The following is a 13363-nucleotide window of genomic DNA, read 5'->3' as shown; positions in this document are numbered from 1 at the left end:
TCTCCCTACCATTTGCATATAGCATTCATATGTTAATGATGTCCCTTGTTTTTTTTTTTTGTGTACGTGCATGTGTGTTTGTGTGTTTGTTTCTCTCTGTGTATTTTTTTCCTGTACTTCCTCCCCTCATCCCAGTCTCTTTGTATCGCCAAACAAATAGAGATGCAGAAAATTTGGATTCATACTTCCCTTTTTGGAAAAAAAAAACGACCAGATACTCCCGTCCTATTTTCACTTCCTCTCGCCTGACGATTAAAGGGGAGGTTAGACGAGTTGCCACAGTTGTTCCATTGCCGTGCCCCTGATTTCGACAAGAAGCCCCTTTAACAGCAGAGAAGGCAAGGCCCTCTCTCTTCCCCAAGCAGCTTAATGCCTTATAAATCAATGATGACACAGATGGACGAGCGATAATCTATTTAGAATGCCTCACAGCAAATATTGTTGTGCAGATGATTAGACTGCCAGTTATTTTAACTCAGACCCCCTAAACCCAATCTTCCGCTTCTCGTAATGCTCCTCAGATTCATGGGCGGTAATTTGGGATTTGATATTTTTGTTATTTGAAATAAATTTGGCAAGAAAGACGTGCTTCCAAATGGTGGAAATTAAAAGTGAAATCAGGTTGTGGCAGGGCGGCATTTGTCTATGTGTGTGTGTGTGTGTGTGTGTGTGTATGTGTGTGTGTGTGTGTGTGTCTTGGGTGGCATGGGCAGCTTGACGAACAAAAGACATGAAGAGGTGCCGGTGTCTGTGCCAAGGCCATAATGATAAGGCATGTTTCTTTAAAGAAGGGGGGGAGACAGACCTTCAGCCGAATTGTATCTCCAGGGCATTTGTGTGTGTGTGTGTGTGTGTGTGTGTGCGCACGCGCGTGCTAGACAGTCTAGTGACACGAGGGGGGTTAATGGCAATCCAGGGTCTCTGCCCCTTTTCATGGTCGATGGGTCTCAATTTAGCGTGCGAGCAGGAGGAGGAAGAGAAGAGAAGCGAGAGGAGGAGGAGGAGGAGGAGGAGGAGGAGGAGTGCAAAAATGAAGTGGAGGTTGTCAGACGTTGGCAGCTGCTTGGAGGCCCTGATAAATATAAGCCCTTATTGATCGGCTGAAAATGAAAGATCCCCGAGTGGCGTGCAGTATTTAGCTTCTTGTCTGCCTCGTGTCAGCGGTGGCCTTGCCCTGGAGGGATAGATTTCCAGCTGTGCCTCCGGGCACCGCGGCGCGCCCGCTGGCTTTGATTTCATCTTTAACCTTTTTCGACTGCGCTCCCTTGACCTCTGCAGCGTCGCCCCGCTGAATTTGTTAGATCTTCATCTTGGCATGGACACCCACCCCCTCCCTCCCCCACCTCATCTTCTTCCTCCTCGCCACCCATCACTGTCTCCTCCGCCAGCCTGCGCCCCCCCCTGTCCGTCTTCCTCCTTGAGGTCTATATTTCATCATCGCCTCCTCTTCTAATCTTTTTCTTTCTCTCCGCTCCTCCGTTTCTCCCTCTAGGTGGCCATTCCAGTAAGCAGTAGTCAGTCAGGAGTGACGGCGAGGGGCCACTTGATCCTAACAAACGGGTTGCACTCCAGTATGCAGTTGGTGTGTTAAGGTAAGCCCACCAGCGACTGACACCTCAACCCCAGCAGCAAAATCTCCTCAACTTTGACGATTCTACCACATTTTTCCCCAAACCCTGCACGGTATTTGCTTCTCACACTGTGACCGTAAAAACAACAAGGCACATACACACCAGTAAATGCACACATACGCTCACACACTCCAACTGTTCGTCATTCGCTCACCATTTAGTCTTATCCCCAAAGGCACTCTGTCTTAAACCAAAACACACACACACACACGCAGACAGTCACACGGCTACAGTACACTGCTGCTATGTGCGCAGACAGAACTTGTAACAATCTGGATTGTGATAATCTATGATAATCATCCACCACATGCCACCTAAAAACGCACATGGGTGGCATTCAACACCCACACTGGCACATTGCTTCAGTGCATCTCGCCTCCCTCTGCCGCTCTCCCCAATGTCACTACCTCCAGCGTCAATGTCACCACTCTGCTCCTTATTTCTCTTTTATGTATGAGGAGACTCGCGCGACAACATGCTGCGAAGGAGGAGGGGGGGGGGGGATTTAGAACAATTTATGTTTGGCATTAGTGTAATTGAATCCCACTCGTATATCAAAGTAAGAAAGTTGTGAGGTGGTTGGTGATATAAATACGAGGTAGGGATCCATGAAAACACGGATCCTTCCCCCCCCTTTTCCCTTGTCTTCCGAACAATGTCTCCCATCTTTTTTTTTATTCTTCCCCTCTCTCCCCTACTTTCGCTAGATGGATGATAAATTCCCAGCCAGAGAGCCAGCAACAGCTGTTGGCAGACAGGCCTGATATGAGAATAGCAGCATAGGATGAGCAGGCATTAAAAATTAATATGCTATTTAGCCTAGGTGTATTTTAGGTATTTGACATTTTCATGTCCGGGACAGACTCAATTTATTCATAGTACAGAAGAAAAAAAAAATAAGAAGAGAGGAATGGGTGGGGGGCGGCGTGGGTGTCGATAGAATGCTAACTGAAGGCCATTGCGTCTTCATGCTCACCCTGTTTCACCTTCCCACCACACTGATGGAAGAGGGTGGGGTGGTGGTGTTTGGCTGCTCCTTATATGTATGCGCTCCACAGTAGAATATGACACGGCCGGTAGTACTGATTACATCGCACACAAGTGGAAACCGTTCCCCAGCAAAACTCCCACACTTTTCTATCTGCACATGGAAGGTCTAGCTCAAAAGACAAGTGTGTGTGAAAGCAAAACAATAGGCAGGCTAACATTTAAATGCTCAAACCATTCCCTGTTAGTCCTCTTTCACTGCTATGTGATATCAGTACTTATATGACTTCCTAGTATCTATTACCACAGTGTTCAAAACCGATTGTGTATTTAGTCATTTTTCTTTTTCATGATATTTTAGGATCATTGTTTTTTTTTTTGAAGAAAACATTGGTATTGGAGACTGAAAATTGGGAGTATTTTCCAGCCTGGTCTCATTCGCAGATCGTCAAATACCGACATTTTGTCCTGTGCGTAACCAGAAGTCAACGTTGACTTCATTTAAGTTCCGCGTATACGTAATGGAAAGTACTAAACAAACATCACATGTGTAACTTCAAAAGAAGCTCGGCAACAAATATACTTATTCTAACCCAAAGCATGATCTGTTACTAAACGTTACCACAAAGTGTTGGTGCCTAAACCTCACCAACCTGACCTCCGTGTGTGAGAAGTTGGGAATGTGTTGATTGTTCTGTGTTCCACTGATGTAGTGTTTCTCAAGCTTTCAGCCACATTTCATGGCCTTCCTCAGTGGATGGAATTGTTCAGTCATGGAGACGGTTTAATTGTTATCATGTGAGGTATGTGAGGTATGTGTGTCATTTAGTCATTCAACAGATGGTTGTACATGGTTGACGATGTCAACCCCTGTCCATCCTGGAACAGAAACACTAGAGAGATATAAAGGCTGATCAAACAACTGCCCATTATCATGTGACCAATACTTCATATTTGGTCACGTGTTAGTAAGTGGACCAAGTCAATTTACAGTAAAATGTACATTTACATTTCTCTGATGAGCGAAACTCTTGCTGCCATTAGAGTAATCATTTTCTCTCAGAAGCAAAAGGTTGAAGTAGCGTGACTTAACCACAACACCTCTTCAGAAGGAGGTCGGGTGAATGGTTTGCTCAGCCAAGCGAGCGACTTTGGCTTTGTTTCTTTGTTCTTTTTTTTTTATCACCAACCGTCAACGTTGGTTTCTTTCAACCATGCCCACATTCTTTTCCTGACTATAAAACCATAAAACTCGTCACTATAGACGTTGCCAATCAGAAAGCGTTTTATCGTAAGATGGTTCATCATGAATTATCAAGTCTTTTGGAATGTGTAAGAACAACACTCATTCCCAGACTTCATATCTCAATTCCAAGACGAGGACCCAGTGTGAACATTTATGTAAAAACGGGGAAAAAAAACAAGAAGTACAGAACAGTCGAGTTGCATGTTGAAGAGGAAGAAAGAAATACTGTAGTAGAGTAGCGATATCCAGTATTCTCTTTTATCTAGATTAGAAAACTTAAACGCCAGCTGTCATTACACACACAATACTCAGCAATGCAAACGTTACATTCTGTTCAATTATAAACAGGATTAAATGCAATTCCGCTGCAAAATACACCATACACAGAGAAATGTCTCATTTTGGCAATGAATTGATACGATGGGGTTTTATGTTATTTATACATTTCGGTCTTGAATCACTGACTCCTCGCCGACGGCTCAGGATCAGGAAGCTCCTCCACCGCTACTGAGCCACTGACTCCCGGAGGTCCAGACAGTACAAGTCCCATGCTGAGCCATGCTAGGGCAGTCCTCTCTCTTCATCACTGCCCCCCCCCCCCATAGTGATTAATGGCCAATGCTGCTCTAGTACATCTCTATATCCCTCCTCATCCCTCCCTCGCTAATCGTTTTGAAATCTTAGACATGGCCTGGATTTGGCCTCCTGGAGAAAGGGGGGGGGGGGGGGGGGGGTTGGATTGAAGGGCAATTTCCCCCTCCCACAGCATCCATATCACTCTTGACTTTCTTCTTCCTTGATATGCCATTGCTTCCCTTTATTCAAATACATTAACACATATTTTTACACATTGTTCATTAAGGGTGAGAGACTCTTTCCTTCTTTCCATCAGTTCATGGCACTTCATTAAACAACCTTCCACAATTCTGACCAACAGACGAACAAACTGAAAACATGACGTCCTTAGTGGATGTAATTATCAAGCTGGTCGGCAGGCCCAAGACAGTTGAGAGCCCACTAAGAAAAGCCCAAATTAGTTTTTTACAAGTATTCCTGGCACCTGTTTTATAAAATAGACTTTGAATCAAACTTCATTCTGAAACTGTTCTCATCCAAAACAACACACTATTTGGTTGTTCATACAAACTTTAAAACATTCTCTGTTTAGGTTATTCTTGAAACACAAAAGCAAAGAGATTGGGTCGCTGGGCAACCAATGAGTGGTTTGCATCCCAACAGCCAACTCTGGTAAACCTAACCAAGCAGCTTTAGTTGCCCTAGTTTGACCGAGCTATATACATGGTCGCCAGAAAGGTGAAACTACTGTAAGTACTGACGAGATGCAGCACGAATCACCTGACAAACGGCAAGGGGCAACCAATAAGTGACATCCAGGAAACCCGTGTGTACTTAGGGATGACTTCACAGATCATGACCTGGATGTTGGTGCCCTGCATAAGCAATGCATACGAGCAGGGATTGGTCACTGTGAAGGGAGGATGCCGCGGAGCCGTGCTTTGACCTTTTGTCAACCATTATTTAATCAAAGTGAATGTATTTGACAAAACATATCTTAACTCAAGGTCCACTTACTAGCTTTTTCTTTTCATCAGAACTTTCAATCGCATAGTTTATGGCATCCTAAACCATCTCTGGCCGTCCGCTGACTCGTGGTCGATGACGTCAGCGAACGGTACGAAAAAAGAACTCCATGAACAGGCTTCAATTTGCTGGGGAAGACCCTGAGAGTGGGGTTGAAACCTTCACCAAAGCTAGTAAGTGGAACTTTAGTCAAGGTTACTTTGGCAAAGTATGATTTTCAAGGACCAGAAATAATTTTCTCCCTCAACTGACCCCAAAAGCGAAGTGAAAGCACGTCGGCTAATTAGATGAATGGGCAGACATGACTCAAGGCTGGATTAAAACCCGTGTAATCATAACCACAGTGCTTGCACCTGCACTAATTCACCAACCAGCATGTAACGGCGTCGCGACGGTATCACTTCTCGTTGTCTTTATTTATGCCTCTGGTACCCATCTTCCCTTCCGCCCTTTGTTTCTCCCCTTTTCACCTCTTTGTCTGCTAATTATTTGATTTCCTTTCTTCCACATCCACCCTCCCCTCGCGCCCTCTTTCTCTCCATCTCCATTGCTTCTCCACTTGGCAGCAACTTCCCGTCGCGGCACTGCACAGCACTGTATATACACTGACGGTTATTACCTTGGGGAACGTTTAGCAGCTCTGTGTTTAACACCATATAACCTCCGCTACATCAGCGGCGGCAACGCAGGGAAAAACCTGGGAGGTGGAAACCAGAGACGGCTTGTGTTAGGTGAGTGTTTGACTGATCACCACGATAAAGACGACAAGTGAGAGAGAGGGTGAGAGAGAGAGGGAGAGAGAGAGAGAGAGGGAGCATGTGACAAGCCCGCTTTATTTCAACCGATTGGATGATCAGTGATTCTTAAGGAGAGGGAACATTTCTTGCGATATCGCTCACTACAAAGTAAATAGAAATCAAAGCCCCTCACGCTCCGAGGCAGAAGCACTATATGAAAGAAACTGTCTTAACAACCTCCTTCATTTCGGCTCTTTTTTCCATCTGTACTTCCCATTGATTTCACGTAACCGGTGTTAAGTGAAACTATTTGAGAGGCAATGGAGCCACTTGACTTTCTGTCTCGAAAGGCAGGCAGTGATTGGCTGCCAGTGCAGTCAAATAAAGCTAATCTATCTTTGGTAGTACTTGTGTTTCTGTTATTCTTAATTATGTGATCAGACTTCTGTTTGATATCCATTCGACCAATTTAAAGTTCAATTGAGACATCAAGTTAAGTTCCCTTTGAGTGCAGCTTTCTTACTGTCACTACGGCCAATGTGTCTTTTGAGTAGGCAGCGAATTACCGTCGCTCCCTGTCATTCATGTGCCCCCGCCCTCCCCTGACTAACATATAGTACACATGAACCAGCCCCCCCAACCGCTTTCACATCCCCCCATTCTGCACCCAACTCCTCCCCCCTTCTCCCCGATTGGGATCTGTAGGCATTGTCGTCCGTCTCAGAGGAGTCTGAGATCGGTGTGTCGAGCAACCTGACAGACAACAGGACTACCAAAGGAGCCAAAGCCGAGACGTGTCCATGTCCATCAATGTGCTTGTCCCACAAGCATGGGGGACACAGACACTGTCAGGTGATCATAAAAAGAAAGAAAAAAAGAGAGCGTTCAGAGGGATTGGGCACTGAGACACACACACACACACACACACACACACACACACACACACACACACACACACACGTTCAGGGGTTTCTCTCTCTCCGTCCCATCATCCTCCCAGGATATCAGGTTGTAATTGATATATGGGCTCAGCTGTCTCTCCCTACCTCACTGTTTTGTGTGTGTGTGTGTGTGTGTGTGTGTTAAGGTTGACTTCGCTTACAGTTCTTCCTAGCGACCTGTCTCTACGCGCAGGAAAAAAAGCAATAAAAAAAAGAAAAATGAAGAAGTTGCGTCATTCCACAATTCTACAAAAGACCTTATGTGTTATCAAAGTAACTTCCAGCATATTAGCGCCAACCCCCTCATATCCTCTGTCTCCCCCCCCACCAGCGCCCGCCGCCTCCCTCTCCCCCTTTGTGGCACCGCTCGCTCGCCTCGGCGAGCTTCCTGAATTAAACTGCCGGCTTCCTGTTATTTTATATGCACGGCCACATCTGGGGCGCCCGCTCGCAAGGCCCCGCCGCTTAATAACAATCACCTTCCCTTTCACTCGGCCCTGATTGTTTCTAATTCGCCCTGACAGATAGTAGCTGACAAGCCGCCCGCGCCTCCCTCCCTCCGTGACCCGAGCTCACTCAGCACACTTATAAGGCCTGTCATTTTTAATATTTGATTTTCACTTCGTAAAAAGTTATGTGTTTTAGAGCTGCCACAGCTACCGTCGCCGCACCTCCTCCTCCTCCTCCTCCTCCCCCCCAATCGTATGATGAAATCAGTATTTAACTGAAACCACCAGTCGACGAATGGCTGTCTCTCCCTTCCCTCTCCCTTCTTGGCCCTTTCACTTCATCCTTTTTTTTGAAAGCCTCCCGCTCTCCATCTCGTCGTCCTCCTCTTTCATTAATTGTCTTTCTCTCTCTCTGCCTTCATCATTTCCACCTTCCCCTTTTCTTTCTGTCTCTTTCGCTCAATCTCTTCCCCTCTCTTACTCTATGAGGAAAAAGCAAGTGGGAGAATGTAGCGGCGCAATCGCAGGGACTCGTGCAAGCTGGTCTCTAACCCACAGTGAGCCACCTTTCGCGGCCACATCCACCCAGGCGTACACAGCGCAAAGCTGCACTGCTAAGAATGGAGCCGCGTGTATTGACAAATAACCGGCGTCCACATCCGTGCGTCAGACGTGCAGCTTACTGGCTTCCAGCGTTATTTGCTTTCCATTGATTCCCATTAAAAGGCATATGGAGCCGTGTAAAATGCATATCAGGTAGGCTGATCAGTGAATGAAAGGATGGATTCATCGACAGCTTGACGGATGACATTTTGCCGAGCGATCCATATAGCCCTTCAATAAAAACACAATTTGGAGCTTAAGACAAAGAAGAGAGGGAAAAAAGGAAAAGAAAAGCAAAGAATGCATTTACGATGGAGAAGGGGAGCAATACAGTGATGAGAAGATGGATTTACAGCAGTACACAAAACCACTGTGCATTAACACATTGCCACAATCTTACACGCACACAGCCCATTTCTGACTGATGTTAACATGGTATACTGGTAGCTTCACTAAAAAACTCACCAAAGGGATTTACAAAAGCTGCACATTGTCACCACCTTTTTGAAATGTTGCCGTTATAGTTGATTAGCAATCCCAATGAAAGCAAATTAAAGGGCGCATGGGTTTGAATGTGTGAATTCAGTGCCTATGCACTGAAAGGGTCTTTCACCCTTTATGCAGCTATAGGCCGAATGTAACAGTGCAGGGGTCAATGTGGTGGATAGGCCTGGGAGATTGCTTCCCATCACAGACCTGTGATTAATTATGTGACCACAAACTCTAAGTGTTTTTGCTGCCTAACCCTACATACTTTAATCCAGTGCCACATGTGGTCCAACGACACGTCTTAATTTCCACTCGTTACATGCATGCGGTCTTTTCAAAATAAACTTCCGTACTCATAGGAAACACAGTTGGGCTTAAGCAACAAAACCACTTGTTCATAAATAGATTGTGATAAACTTAGTTGGGTTTAGGGAACACAACTGCTGAGTTAGGTTGGGGAAAAAAAATCGTCGTTTGGGTTAAAATGACCACGGAACTGCCATAACTACATTACAAAAGTTACTTGACAAAAACATCAATGTTGACTTCTTGTCACATCGGGGGCGAACAGCTGTCTCCTGGCTGAAATATCGCTGTTTGTTGGACGGACAGCAGCAGCTGTTGGATGGAGAGTGACAGAGACCCAGAACCAGGACTTCTGTCAGACTCTGCCGCAGTAAAATGAGAGGTTTCCTTGAGAGGGACTCTGGTGCTCGGAAACACGACCACTTTTGTCCACAGGGACCGCCAAAATCATGAGAAAAAAGTTCCTCATTATAGCTTTAATCATACCGTAATATCTATGTATGCACTACTATGGTTAACGACTGCGTGACACGTACTTGGTAAGGGAAAGATGGTGGTTTGGGGGTAACCTTTCTTGGTTTGGGGGGCTGGCCTTCCTCCCTTCATCTCCTGTCAGGTCTCTACTGACTGCTCTCTGATGGGGGGCTGAAGGTAACCAAAGAATAATCTAACTTTAGTCGTGTTTATGCTACCATTTGTCTTGTGGGGAAAGGTCTCCCGGGTCATAAAGACATTTTATATTTTAATTCACTGTTTAGTAATACAGCGAACAATACATCATCATCAGACCACTAAATCATCCAGCAACTCTGTAAACACTTTTCTTTCCGTCATCTCAGTCAGCCTTGTGCACCCAAACATTGTCTAACAAACATACCCCCCCAACCCCCCACCCCGCCCCGCCCGCCAAGACATACTTCCATTTCGGGACACCAAGGTGCCCGAGGCGCGCCCACTGCCAATCTCCGTCTTTACCCGACGACAAAAACACAACTAATTGGAGTACCACTGCATGTTTTCACTAAAGGCACAATTTAATTACATCTGAGCTGGGAATGAGTATTTTGGGAATGTCTGTATGTTCATTCAAACAAATGGAGCGAATGAAAAGCAATATTTGTTTTGCTTTGATTCGCAAACGGGCAGGGTAATTTGTTAAGGAGAGAATGAGCGAGGGCAGAAAATGTCTGTTTAACCCCCAGCTTTCCAGTGGTGGACTACTTTCTCTACACACACACACACACACACACACTTCTTCCCCTCCCTAAACATCGGTGCCCCTTCCGTCCTAAACATTAATGAACTTTTGCTCCTGGCTTTGTGACTCTGACCTCCCTCTTCTGCTCTCTTTTTTTATCGTCTTATTCTTATTCGTCTGCCTTTTCTTTCTCCCTGAGCCAGAGTGTCTGTCCTGTGGTCCTCCTGTTCATAAATCCTTTATTAATAACTCAGTGAATAATGTAAAGAGTATTGTTTTCTCCAAGGTTGTATTCATAAACATGAATGAATTTATTTGTCTTCACCAAAGCATGATTAATGCACATTAATGCCTGGATATTGCTCACTCTGCCCTGCATCACAAAGCACATATCACCCCCCCCCCCCCCAACCCTATCTCTCCCACCCCCCAAAAAAGGAAAAAAAGACCTATCAACATTAAATATTTATGGCATAATATTAATGGTTTTGTAAAGAAAATAACAAGTTATTAATCCTCTGATTAACAACTGATTAACCTTTTTTATTAAACACGTGATCCGTGCATCATCGACTCAGGATATGTCGACTGACTGCGCGGCAGAATAATTATTTTTGTGTCTTTTCTAATTGCAAAAATCGCATGGCTGAACTATATGTGTGTGTATGTGTTTATTTTTTTCCCCCTTCCTCCTTTGCCTTGACACATGCACAGATACACCACTCGCACTTGTTCAAACAACACGAGATGTATGTAGCCCGAGATTACGGCGAGGGATAAAGGAGAGGAAGAAAATAAAACACACAAACACAACTGGTACATTCTTTTCACATTGAGGGGAGAACAAGAGCGGCGCCTAAATTTAGATCTTTTTTAAAACAATGGGGTTTAATTCACATATCCGTTTATTCTGCAGTCACTGGCATGGGGTGGGAAAGCGGAGCACAAACATGGCTGAAGGACAAAACATTTTTTCTCCTCTGTGTTTTTTTGTCACTGCTCATCTCAAAGCTATTGTCTGTGTATTTTTAGTTCTCGTCAACTGAAAGACAGTCATGTTGGTTTTTTTGACATAACGGCACCGACTTCAGATCGGAGAAGAATGAATTAGACACAATTGGAATCTCTAGATCAAATCCACCAGTCTTTTCCTATTTCTTTTAGTGGCAGTTTAGTGTTTTTACAGTCAGTAAAAGTGCTCATTCTGCAGAGTGTAATACGTTATGTTATATTGTTAGATTATTTAACTCATGTCTTAATGTGTATGACTGTGTCTTAATTAGGGTTGGGTACCGAAAAACGGTGCCAGTAAACGCAACGCAGATTTCGGTGCCTCCTTTCGGTGCCTGAGCCGATTGAAATACTTTTTTTTACAGTACTCTGATGACTCTGTCCTGGCAGCAGGACTCGGTCCTCCGCTCCTCACTCATAGTATTATTACAACGGGGTACTTAGCGCTGTCGCTCATAAGCACAACAACACAGGCACGTGAAACCTTCTTCTTCTTCTTCTTTGAGACAAACGACGAATTGGCGCATTACCGCCACCAACTGGTAAAATAAAATAAGTCATGAGACATGTCGTATTTTGCCAGAGAAGGAAAATATGCTCATATTGCTGCAAAATAATTGCTGACGTTTGAAGCTGCAGTGTGTGTACAGAGTGTGTGTGTTTTGTATTTATTTATATTTATTTATACTGTAAACTGTTAACAGTTAATATATTGTTCATAGTTAAAAAGTTTGAAGCTGTAGTTTGAAGCCAAGTGTTTTGTATTTATTTATATTTATAGTGTACTTTAAACAGTTAATATATTGTTCAATTTGAAGAAAAAAGTATCAGGCACCGTTTAGGCACCGGTATCGTTTTAAACGTATCGTTTTAGCACCGGTATCGGAAAAAACCCAAACGATACCCAACCCTAGTCTTAATGTGTGAGATTGGCTGAAGAGGAGACATTTTAACTATTTGCTGGTTAGTGTAATCTGTAAGAAGACATTATATTTGACGTGCTAAGTATATGTTCCGTATGTAAAACCTTAATGTGCAAAGTAACTATAGCTGTCAGATAACTGTAGTGGAGTAGAGTACAAAGTAGAACCTGTCATTGGATCTTTTTTCTTCTCTCCAAACGACGTTTGTCGAGCATTAGTTGTCCTTCTCCCACAGTTGTTTGGAGATTCTTAACTAAGCTAGCCAAACAACCTTTGGCTAGCTTAGCTAATGTGTTAGCTCCAAATAGCTAACACATTAGCTATTTGGAGCTCATGTGTTAATAACGCATCACACTCTGGGAATAACTGTTGTCCATTTAACTCTTCACACTTATTTTTACCTTTACTCTTATTGACTTCATGCGTACTTTTACTGGATTAATAACCAGTGTGTTTCCTTATCGGAACTTAATGTTAATCTTTCACTGGCGATACTTTACTTCTTCCTGCCGTGAAGCACAATAGAACTCATTTGACAGCTGCAAAACAAAAAGTCTACACGGAGTGCTGCTCGGGTGTGAAAGTGCTGACCTCTGGTGCTCTGCAGTGTGGGGATCCTTCTACAGTACGAGTGGAAGTCTGAAGCACTGAGGAGGGAAGTGTTTTAACAAGCCTTTAATAACTCATGGGCATGTTTTTACTGCTGCCGTGACTAAATAGCCATGAGTTATTCTTTTTAAAACATTACCACCCTTCAACAGCTCTTAATTTGAGTTTATGCTTTTGGAGTCAAGTTAGTTTCTATTCTAACTCATTTTTGGGATACCTTTGGTCTAACTGTTGTTCATGGACTCTCATCATTTTCTGATTTGTAATTGCTATCATTGGTTTTGTTTTCTCCAACGGCACTCAGCTGTCTTACCTTTATTGGGAATGTGTTTAGCTCACTGCATAGCTGTGCACGTACATGCATAGTGACATAAACAGTGCAGTGAAAAGTAGCGTGTATATTATATCACTTTTTTTGTGTGTCATCTGAAATAAATGTTTGCCCTGATTTGGCAGAACAGTGAAGGTAACAGCAGAGGGTGTCTTAACTTCATTTTTAGTGCTTGGTCATCACTACTAAAAAATGTTAGCATCGTACGACTCAAATGCCTTATAAAACCAAGCTCCTCACACCAGCTCACCTCAGCCGTTTGTGTTACTTGGTTTCCTCCTGTTCCTTCCCATGCACCCT

General features: G+C 44.1%; 1 protein-coding gene across 1 annotated transcript in view; it reads left to right on the top strand.

The window, feature by feature from the left end:
- Positions 1-1531: 1531 nt before the first annotated feature.
- The window catches only part of znf536 (zinc finger protein 536), a 121270-nt gene continuing 109438 nt past the window's right edge, over positions 1532-13363 (top strand). Inside the window, exon 1 of the mRNA XM_079293836.1 lies at positions 1532-1592. The gene's annotated coding sequence lies outside the window, so the exon portion shown is untranslated. The remainder of the gene's footprint in view (positions 1593-13363) is intronic.

Source organism: Melanostigma gelatinosum (assembly GCF_949748355.1).
Source record: "Melanostigma gelatinosum genome assembly, chromosome: 2".
NCBI lineage: Eukaryota > Metazoa > Chordata > Actinopteri > Perciformes > Zoarcidae > Melanostigma > Melanostigma gelatinosum.
This window is presented reverse-complemented; position numbering and strand designations above follow the sequence as displayed.